General features: G+C 39.2%; 1 pseudogene; it reads left to right on the top strand.

Moving 5' to 3' along the window:
- Positions 1–3665: 3665 nt before the first annotated feature.
- Positions 3666–4684, top strand: LOC122749475 (annotated as a pseudogene).
- The last annotated feature ends 5944 nt before the right edge of the window (positions 4685–10628 follow it).

The raw sequence follows: 10628 nt of genomic DNA, 5'->3' as shown, positions 1-10628 counted from the left end.
TCAAATATTAATTGCAGCCTGGTAGAATTATAGAGCTGCTTCCCAGGAGCTAAGCTCTAGGGTCTTGTACTGCTTAAGGACTGTGAGTATAGTTAGCACCTTCCAAACTATTTGGCTCAGTCACCCTGCCTTGCTTACAGCCTTTTCTCCAGCTACCTACATTTGTAATTGGATATCACTTTATATTCAACAAGATGAGCAACTAAGTGGCCCAGTGGCTAGAATGCTAGACCTGGAGTCAGGAAGACTTGAGTACAAATCCAGCCTCCAACAACTACTAGCTGTGTGACCCTGGGCAAGTAACTTAACCTCTGCTTGCTTCAGTTTCACCATCTGTAAGAATTGGGATAATAATAGCACCTTATCAAGGGAAATAATGAAAAAAATGCACAGGAAGGTGGGTTAGCTGTACCAAATCTGGAGCTGTACTATAAAGCAGCAATCATCAAAACTATCTGGTACTGGCTAAAAAATAGAGTGGAGGACCAATGGACTAGGCTAGGCACAGGAGACACAGTAGTAAATGACATTAGTAATGTACTGTTTGATAAACCCAAAGATCCCAGCTTCTGGGATAGGAATTCAGTATTTGACAAAAATTGCTGGGAAAACTGGAAAATAGTATGGCAGAAATTAGGCATAGACCAACATCTGATACCTTATACTAAAATAAGGTCAAAATGGATACATTATTTAGACATAAGAGGGGATACTATAGGTAAATTAGAAGAAAAAGGAATAGTCTACCTTTCAGATCTTTGGAAAGGAGAGCAGTTTATGACCAAACAAGAGATAGAGAATATTATGAAATGCAAAATGTATGACTTTGATTACATTAAATTAAAAAGATTTTGTACAAACAGAAGCAATGCATTCAAAATTAGAAGGGATGCAGAAAACTGGGAAAGAATTTTTATGACCAGTACCTCTGATAAAGGCCTCATTTCTAAAATATATAGGGAACTAAATCAAATTTATATGAATCCAAGTCATTCCCCAATTGAGAAATGGTCAAAGGATATGAACAGGCAGTTTTCTGATGAAGAAATCAAAGCTATCTATTGCCATATGAAAAAATGCTCTAAATCACTATTGATTAGAGACATGCAAATTAAAACAACTCTGAGGTACCACCTAACACCTATCAGATTGGCTAATATGACAAAAAAGGAAAATAATAAATGTTGGAGAAGCCGTGGAAAAATTGGAACACTAATGCATTGTTGGTGGAGCTGTGAACTGATCCAACCATTCTGGAGAGCAATTTGGAATTATGCCCAAAGGGCTATAAAGCTGTGCATACTCTTTGACCCAGCAATACCACTCTTGGGTCTTTTTCCCAAAGAGATCAAAAAAAAAAAAAAAGAGAAAAGGACCCACATGTACAAAAATATTTATAGCTGCTCTTTTTGTGGTGGCAAGGAATTGGAAATTGAGGGGATATCCATCAATTGGGGAATGGCTGAACAAGTTGTGGTATATGAATGTAATGGAATTCTATTGTGCTGTAAGAAACGATGAGCAGGTGGAGTTCAGAGAAACCTGGAAGGACTTGCATGAACTGATGATGAGTGAGATAAGCAGAACCAGAAGAACATTATACACAGTATCATCAACAATGTTATGTGTTGATCAACTGTGATAGATTAGATTCTTCTCACCAGTCCAACGGAACAAGAATGTTCCAAAGGACTCATGATGGAAAAGGCTCTCCAAATCCAGGAAAAAAAAAAAAAGGAATTGTGGAATATGGATGCTGATTGGACCATACTATTTCTTTTGTTTTTGATACTGCTGGTTTTTTGATTTGAGGTTTTTCCTTTGTGCTCTGATCCTTCTCATATAACATGACTAATGCAGAAATATGTTTAATGTTATTATGTATATATAACCTATATCAGATTGCCTGCTGTCTAGGGGAGGGGGGGAGGGAGGGGAAGGAGGGAGAAAAATTTAAAATTGGAAATCTTATATAAACAAATGTTGAAAACTATTTCTACATGTAACTGGAAAATAATAAAATACTTTTATTTTAAAAATAATAATAATAATAGCACCTACCACCCAGGGCTAGTGTGAAAATAAAATGAGATCATATTTATCAAATACATTGCATACTGTAAAACGATATATAAATGCTAGCTAGCTATGGGAAAAATTATAGTGGTTTTAGGAAGTCCTAATTCTAATCCAGATAAACTGTTATGGACCTGGATTGAACTAGTAAATGTCTGAGACAGGATTCGAATTTGGGTCTTTCTGACTTCAGGCCCAGTATTCTATCTACTGGGCCATATAACTGTTTATCTTGTAAGTAAAGAGACTTCCAATTAGAAATATATAGCAAGCAGATAGAGATACAATGACCCAAGACAATTCCAAAGGGTTCATGATAGAAAATGCTCTCCACATCCAGAAAAAAAGAACTATGGAATCTGAATGCAGATTGAACCATACTATTTCCTCTTTTTTTTTTTTTGAGGTTTTTCCCTTTTGTTCTGATTCTTCTTTCACAACACAACTAATACAGAAATGTTGAATGTGATTATACATATATAACCTATATCAGATTGCTTTCTCTCTTGGGGAGGGGGGAGGAAAGAGAGGAAGGAAGAAAAATTTGGAACTAGAAATCTTATAAAAACAAATGTTGAAAACTCTCTTTATATGTAACTGGAAAAAATAAAATACTAAGATTTTTTAAAAAAAAAGAAAAATAGGAGCAGTTAGGTGGTGCAGTGGATAGAGCACCAGCCCTGGAGTCAGGAGTACCTGAGTTCAAATCCGACCTCAGACACTTAACGCTTACTAGCTGTGTGACCCTGGGCAAGTCACTTAACCCCAATTGCCTCAATTAAAAAAAAAAAAGAAAAAGAAATATATAGAAAGTAGCTTAGAGATAAGGCTGTAAGCAAAGCCAGATGATTGATACTCTTTGTTCCAGACTGCAGAGTATACAGTGATAACATTATAGTCATCCCTTACACATCATAGGGGGTAGGGGTGCGGCACCTTCCTGCCCCCCCATATGGAAAATCCACATAAAATTTTTTGGCCCTTTCCTCATATCAGAGAAGAAATCTGAATTATTATGGTATTAAAAGATAAAATATTTTTATATTATACAATACTATAGATATATTTTATGTATTTATGAGTTTCTAAACTTTTTCTGTGTCATTTGCTGGCCTTTGCCTGTCATCTACAATTTCTCCAAAAGTCCCAAAAAATTCCCATTTAATTTCTTATGCCTACCCACGATATATCAAGACCTCAATGAAGAAGGGATAACTGTACTCACAGTCCAGCAGCATAAAACCACCAAAGTGGCAAAAATCCGGGAGCAGCTGTCTCACATCTAACCCAGAACTCCTCGCAGCTTGACCAGCAACCTAGATTTCCCCCAAAATGGCAACTACTATCAAGGATCAGCTGATTCTGAATGTCCTAAAGGAAGACCAGCTTCCCCAAAACAAGATCACTGTTGTTAGGGTTAGCAGAGTTGGCATAGCATGTGCCATCAGTATCTTTTTTTTTTCTTTTTTTTGGAGAGGCAATTGTGCCTGGGGTCACACAGCTAGTAAGTGTCAAGTTTTTGAAGTCGGATTTGAAGTTAGGTCCTCCTTAATCCAAAGCCTATCCACTGCACCACCTATCTGCCCTTCCCATCAGTATCTTAATGAAGGATTTGGCTGACGAACTTGCCCTAGCTGATGTCAAAGAAGACAAACTAAAGGGAGAGATGATGGATCTCCAAAATGGTGGCCTTTTTCTCAAAACACCAAAGATTGTTTCTCACAAAGACTACAGTGTAACTGTAAACTCAAAGCTGGTTGTCATTACTGCCTGGGTACATCAACAGGAGGGAGAAAGGCATCTTAATTTGGTCCAGTGTAATGTGAATATCTTTAAATTTATCATTCCCAATATTGTTAAATACAGCCCTAATTGCAAGCTGCTTATTGTTTCCAATATTTTGACATATGTGGTCTGGAAGCTACTTAGCTTTCCTATAAACCATATTATTGGAAGTGGTTGCAATCTGGATTCTGCCCATTTCCATTATCTAATGGGGGAGAGACTTGGTGTCCATTCTTCAAGTTGTCATGGATGGGAAGTTGGGGAACATGGAAACTCAGGTGTTACTGTATGGAGTAATGTGAATGCTGCTGGTGTGTCTCTGAAGAATCTATCCTCCTTTGGGAATTGATGCTGATTCAGAGAATTGGAAAGAAGTTCATAAACAGGTGGTTGAAAGTGCTTATCAGGTGATCAAGCTGAAGGGCTATACTTCCTGGGCCATTGGATTGTCTGTGGCAGATCTGGCAGAAAGCATTATGGAGAGTGCATCCAATTTCCACCATGATTAAGGGCCTATATGGCATTACATCTTCCTTAGTGTCCCGTGTCTTGGGGCAGAATGGCATTTTAGATGTGATGAAGGTAACCCCGAATCCAGAGGAGGAGTCCCATTTAAAGAAGAGTAGAGGGGGTGGCTAAGTGGCGCAGTGGATAAAACACTGGCTCTGGATTCAGGAGTTCCTGAGTTCAAATCCAGCCTCAGACACTTGACACTTACTAGCTGTGTGACCCTGGGCAAGTCACTTAACCCCCATTGCCCTGCAAAAAAAAGAAAAAGAGTATAGATACTCTTTGGGGAACCCAGAAGGAGCTGCAATTTTAAAGTCTTTTAATGTGCTGCCACTGTCTAGAGAACATGACAGTGGTTAAGGAATTAGGTATGATGTGCTTTTCATGTAGGTCAAATCTTTTCTATGATTAGTGACACCAGAAATATAAAACCTATGAACACACTTTTCCTAAACTTAGAAATGGGGGAATAATACAGTGTGGTTATTTGTTAAGCCCTGTTTGCCTAGTAATGCTGGATATGACTTGTACAGTGTTGAAGTAATTGCTGTTAAGGAGAGCCAATGCTGGCCTCCCCAAACCCACCCCCCAGGTATATAACTGCCTGCCTTGTAGGTGCTATTGGTTCTAGGAGGTCCAGAGGATAACATTCCCGGACATGAAACACCATACAGTAGTAAAACTTTGTTGATGCATTGATTACCTTTGTACTCCCCTCCACTAGGGCTCTCCAGCATGGCCCCATGTATCACCTTTCCAGAGGACCTGATGTGTGTATGTGTGTGTGTGTGTGTGTGTGTGTGTGTGTGTGTGTGTGTGTGTGTGTGTGTGTGTTGTAATGATTGGAATGACGCCACCTGCTGGAGACTTACTGTAGAAAAGCTCTGCCATGAGGAGAAGGCCTCTGAGGGCAAGTCATGTGGTCAAGGTCCTTAGCGTCAGGAAGTGATGTTTGCTCTTGGGTACTGTCTATCAAGGCTACCAGCCAATCAACTTGAGGAACCTCCCATTTCTGGGAGGAGGACACGAAGTAGGAAGTGGACGCTGGCGGAGGGGTTCTGTCTCTCTTTTGATTCCTGACCTCGCCATGGTGGATTGGATGATAGGATCTCTTAGAAATAATTAGATTTTTACCTTTCTCTCTGATCCTAATGCTCTGTAATAAATACTTAAACACTTAAATACTCTTGCTAAAGCTTATAATTTATTGGTGACCATTCATTAGATTTTAGATAGTATAGCTAGAATTTTAGCCCTTTACAGTATGTGTATGTGTGTGTGTGTGTGTGTGTGTGTATACACACACATACATACATATAATTGTAAATTTCCATATTATTAAAAAACCTATGTACAAATATGCAACCAGTTCCTCAAGTGTCATACTAACCCGAATACTGAATAAACAAATAACTGATTAAAAATTAAAATAAAATAAAATCACCAAAGTTTAATTAGGCAACAAGAATAATGAGTTAAACCAGAAAGCTGCCAGATTGTAGGGGTGCCCCAGACAATGATTGATTCTCTGAGTGGAAAAACTCCTAGTTACAACTCTGGTTGGAAAAATAGGAAAGAAACTCAGAAAAGGAGGTCAGGGATGATGATTTGGGAATCATCTAGAACAAAGCTTCTTAAACTGTGGGAGTCACATAACTCAATGTGAGGGTTGTGAAAAATTTGACTGTAAATGTTTGATTTGTATACCTATTTTATATATGAGGAGTCATGTAAAAGTTTCTTGGGAGGAAAAGGAGTCTCTGGTAGAAAAAGTTTAAGAAGCCATTATCTAGGGAGCAGCTAGATGGTACAGTGGATAAAGCAACGGTCCTGGATTCAGGAGGACCTGAGTTCAAATCCAGCTTCAGACATTTGACACTTACTAGCTGTGTGACCCTGGGCAAGTCACTTAACCTTCATTGCCCCGCAAAAAAGCCCATAGCTAAAAACGGTGATAAATAGAAGTTTAAGATCCTATATCGCCATGACCAGTATTAAGTAAATGGGAGGTTCTCAAGGGTTGCTTAATTGAGCCTAAGGAATGAAATAATCAGGTTTAAAAGATAATATAAGTCCTGAATCATGGGTGGTACTAGAAGACCAAGCAACTAATTTGTTCTCCCTTAAAAAAGCAAACAGAAAGAGTAGTAAACCGCATGCTTTGGAACACTGAAATGCTGACAGACCAATTTAGTTTTCTTTTATGACACAGACATTATAGATAAGGAAGTAAGCCAATAGATTTTTTTTTCTTTTTTCTTTTTTGCCTGGCAATGGGGGGTTAAGTGACTTGCCCAGGGTCACACAGCTAGTAAGTGTCAAGTGTCTGAGGTCAGATTTGAACTCAGGTCCTCCTGAATCCAAGGTTGGTGCTTTATCCACTGCGCCACCTAGCTGCCCCTAAGCCAATAGCTTTAATCTATCTGGTGTGAGGTATTACTGTTAGGCCTCTTACATGTGACATATTCATCAACTAAATAGAAAGATACAGGTTAGATTTCTAGAACTTCTCAATGAATACACAAAAAACTAGAAAATTTCACCCAGAAAGTGACTATCAGGGGCTCGGCATCAACCTGCAGTTTATCCTGAGTAGACTCATGTAGGAGTTAGGCCCAAAGCCAACAAATGACATCTTAATATCATATGTCTTGGCTGAAATAATTGAGAGCCCCTCTATTAAGTCTGTAAGTCATGCCAAGTTGTGCCGAACTGCTAACATTTTAGGACGGAAATAGAATTCAAAATAACCTTGACATCTTAAAGAAGTGATTTATCAAAACAAGATGAGTGTGTCATAGTGGTGCATGCTTATAATCCCTGCTACTGGAGAGGCTAAAGCTGATGGGTGTCAAGCTGAGGAGTTCTGAACGGCAGCTGGGCTCAAAGCGATCAGGCACCCTCATTAAGTATGGCATTAATATGGTGAAGTCCCAGGAGGGAGGGGCCACCCGTTTGCCCAATATGGTCAGAAACAGAAGTCAGTACACAGCCTCTGTGCTAATTAGCAGTAAGATTGGGCTTGTGAGGGGCTGCTGCACTGCCATCCTAGGCAAGGTAGGGAGACCTATTCTTAAAAAAAAAAAAAAAGCATCAAGTCCTACAAAGATATATGCAAGGAAAAAAACCAAAACAAACAAACACAGAGTATAAAGAAATAAGACGAGACAAACTACTTTGTTCAAAAAGAGGAAGGGGCAGGAGCAGTCATCAGTTTAGCCAAAAATGCTAACCAGCAGAGGGGCAGCTAGGTGGCAAAGTGGATAAAGCACTAGCCCTTGATTCAGGAGGACCTGAGTTCAAATCCAGCCTCAGACACTTGACACTTACTACCTGTGTGATATCACTGTGCTACCAGCATGCTTAAAGTAGAATAGGAGAAGGAAGAAGGTAAAGTGAAAAAGAAGGATGACAGAAAAAAAAAAGAACTCTGCAATATGGATGCAGATTGAACTATACTATTTCTTTTGTTTTTGGTGCTGTTTTTCTTTTTTTGAGGTTTTTCCTTTTTGCTCTGATTCTTCTCTTATAACGTGACTAATGCAGAAATATGTTTGATGTTATTGTACATATATAACCTATATCAGATTACTTGCTATCTTGGGGGGCAGGGAGGGGAGGGAGGGAGAAAAATTTGAAACTAGAAATTTTATAAAAACAAATGTTGAAGGGGGCAGCTAGGTGGTGCAGTGGATAAAGCACTGGCCCTGGATTCAGGAGGACCTGAGTTCAAATCCAGCCTCAGATACTTACTAGCTGTGTGACCCTGGGCAAGTCATTTAACCCTCATTGCCCAGCAAAAAACAAAAACAAAAACAAATGTTGAAAACTATCTTTACATGTTACTAGAAAATAATAAAATACTTTTATAATTTAAAAAAAAAATAAAAAGAAAAAGGAGGATAAAAAAATAGAAGACTATTGGGTAGTAGAGTAGAGGACAGCATCTCCAGTATCAGGCACAAACCCAACTCATCACGTTTGAAGGCTGCTAGCCACGCCTAAGGCTTAGTAAAGTAGTACCTGCCTATTTACCGGACAACAAATACAGTGAGAACCAATAGATGGGTTACAGTTATTATCTCTACAAATCCAGGTATCTTAGCTGCTCCAGATGGTGATCCATCATACCGGCACTGGGTCTATTTTGTGTTTATAATGTCATTGGCAACAACCGCCTTGTTAATCCCCATGCCTGAAATATCCCACCACCATCATCCTGCCTCACCACCACCACCACCACCACCACCACCCCTGAAAAAAAAAAAAACTCACCTTTTGAATGCCTACTTATTCTTCAAGGCCCAATTCAAATGCTATTTCCATTAAGCTTCCCCATCCTACCTAATACCTTAATCTCCCCCATACATCTACAGAGGGTTTTGGCTCAGAGCAGCTTCCTATTCCTCCCTTTCATTTCTCTTCCCTCTCACTTTCTCCCCAGCTAACCTTTATTAATACTTGGCTTGTGTATAGAAAAAAATATATAATAATACTGAAGTAATTTATAGGAATTGCTTACCATTTATGTCTGATTATCATACCATAAGAAATAAGTTTAATCTGATCACTATCTTAAAATCTGTCTAAGGGGGCAGCTAGGTGGTACAGTGGATAAAGCACCAGCCCTGGATTCAGGAGGACCTGAGTTCAAATTTGGCCTCAGACACTTAACATTAGCTGTGTGATCCTGGGCAAGTCACTTAACCATCCTTGCCCCACACCAAAAAAAAAAAAAATCTGTCTTAATAATTTGTTGTTTGTACAGTACTGTCATTCAGTTAACAGATTTTTTTTTTTAAGTGAGTAAGATCGTTGGTGAGGGTTTTTGGAAGGTTAAAAAGGAATGGGTGGGGCAGCTAGGTGGCACAGTGGATAAAGCACTGGCCCTGGATTCAGGAGGACCTGAGTTCAAATCTGACCTCAGACACTTGACACTTACTAGCTATGTGACCCTGGACAAGTCACTTAACCCCCATAGCCCCGCAAAAAAAAAAAAAAAAAAAAAAGGAATGGGTGAGGGGCAGCTAGATGGCACAGTGGATAAAGCACAGGCCCTGGATTCAGGAGGACCTGAGTTCAAATTTGACCTCAGACACTTGACACTAGCTGTGTGACCTTGGGAAAGTCACTTAACCCTCATTGCCCCACACACAAAAAAAAAAAAGAAAGAGAAGAAATTTGTAAAAAAAAAAAAAAAAGGAATGGGTGAAGAAAGCAGTTCTATTTTAACCTAAAAAGGATAAATCTAAGAGAAGACAAAGTCTAAGATAGTTGCCTTCACATTTTTGAAAGATTGCCATTCATGACAAAGAAAACTCAGATAGGTTCTGGGTTCTAAAAGGCGAAAGTAAGATCGTGAGTAGAAATTATTAGGAGGTAAGATTTTAACTCAGCATAAAGAGCTCTCCAAAAACAAAATGGGCTTTCTCACCAGGTAGTGAGCACATTGGAGCCGGAGATGTTTCAATAGAAGGTAGAAGATCCTAAGTGTACATTTATATAGTACTTGATGTTAACAAAATCCTTTCCGTATATTCTCATTTGATTCCCACAACAGTACAAGGTGGGGAATATGAATATTAATCTCCTTCAGAGAGTCTGTAATTGGTCCAAGGTGGAAAATCTAATAAGTGACAAAGCAGGGAATCAAATTCAGGTCTTACATTCATCCTCCACAGAAATGGCAAAATAATCTTCCTGAAACATGATTTTAACCATGTCACTCCCCTGTTAGAAAGCCTTCAGTAGCATCCTGTTGGCTCTAAGATAAACTATAAACTCCTCAGCTCCACATTTTAAACCCTTTCCAGTTGGCCTGAAGCCTCTCTCTCCAGACTTCTGATAAACTGATCTTCATCTCCTGTCTTCTAATTCTACTCTCCTTCCCCTTCTCCACTCCCCTCCTATCTCTTGAGCACACTGACCCCTATGCCTGGAATGTTCTTCTTCCTCCTCCTCCTCCTCAACTCTGCCTCTTAAAATCCTTAGCTTCCTTCAAACCTCAAATCAAGTTTTTCTTGGTTCACACACACACACACACACACACACTCTCCAGTTATTAGGACTCTCCTCAAAGGATCTTGCATTTATCTACCTATCTTTTTACCCACTGTATCTCTCAATCAAATAGGAATCTTTTTAGGAAACTTTTCCATTTATACTTTTGTGTCTTCAACATCTAGCACAATGCTTTGTATATATTAGGAGCTTAAAAATGTTGAATTGGGGGGCAGCTAGTTGGCACGGTGGATAAA

This window comes from Dromiciops gliroides, chromosome 3, assembly GCF_019393635.1.
Source record: "Dromiciops gliroides isolate mDroGli1 chromosome 3, mDroGli1.pri, whole genome shotgun sequence".
Taxonomy (NCBI): Eukaryota; Metazoa; Chordata; class Mammalia; order Microbiotheria; family Microbiotheriidae; genus Dromiciops; species Dromiciops gliroides.
The sequence above is the reverse complement of the archived record's forward strand: the minus strand, read 5'-3'. Positions and strand labels throughout refer to the sequence as shown.